Below are 1,107 nucleotides of genomic sequence, written 5' to 3'. Positions count from 1 at the left end.
ATGATCTATACATCCACCCACCAGCTCCGTACATGTCCCCACCAGATGATCTATACATCCCCCCACCAGATCTATACATCCCCCCACCAGCTCCGTACGTATCCCCACCAGATGATCTGTACATCCACCCACCAGATCTATACATCCACCCACCCGATGATCTATACATCCGCCCACCAGCACCATACATCCACCCACCCGACGATCTATACCTCCGCCCCCCAGCCCCCCGCGTCCCCCCGCCTCCGCCCAGACGCGAGGCGCGTTCCCGGCGCTGCCCCGTGGCGGCCGGGCGGGAAAGGGAAGCCGAAGCCACCAGCGTCCCCGGCACCCGCCGGCACGCCGTGGGGGGCCAGCGGCATCGGGGGGTGGGGGGCCCTCGGGGAGATCTCCCCCCCCGGCCGCTCGCCCGCCCCGGTGACGGGGACGTTTGGCTCCTTCCCGCCGGCACCGTCCTCCCCAGATCCCGGGACGACGGCAGAAAGCGGCTCTGCGATGACACCGGGCACGTCCCCACGGACGGGTCCCCACAGATGGGTCCCCACGGACGTGTCCCCATGGATGTTTGCCATTGGATGTGTCCCCAGGGTTGATGTGGCCCTCAACCCCATCATCCTTCATAGGGATGGGATGGGATGGGATGGGGATGGGATGGGGATGGGATGGGGATTGGGAGGGGATGGGGATGGGATGGGATGGGATGGGATGGGATGGGGATGGGGATGGGATGGGGATGGGGATGGGATGGGAATGGGGATGGGATGGGGGTGGGGATGGGATGGGGATGGGATGGGGATGGGATGGGGATGGGATGGGGATGGGGATGGGATGGGGATGGGATGGGGATGGGATGGGATGGGGATGGGATGGGGATGGGATGGGATGGGATGGGGATGGGATGGGGATGGGGATGGGATGGGGATGGGGATGGGATGGGATGGGGATGGGGATGGGATGGGGATGGGATGGGGATGGGATGGGGATGGGGATGGGATGGGGATGGGATGGGATGGGGATGGGATGGGGATGGGATGGGGATGGGATGGGATGGGGATGGGATGGGGATGGGATGGGATGGGATGGGGATGGGATGGGGATGGGATGGGA

The sequence above is a fragment of the Balearica regulorum genome, chromosome 1 (assembly GCF_011004875.1).
Source record: "Balearica regulorum gibbericeps isolate bBalReg1 chromosome 1, bBalReg1.pri, whole genome shotgun sequence".
In the NCBI taxonomy this organism is placed as follows: Eukaryota; Metazoa; Chordata; class Aves; order Gruiformes; family Gruidae; genus Balearica; species Balearica regulorum.
Note: the sequence above shows the minus strand (reverse complement) of the source record.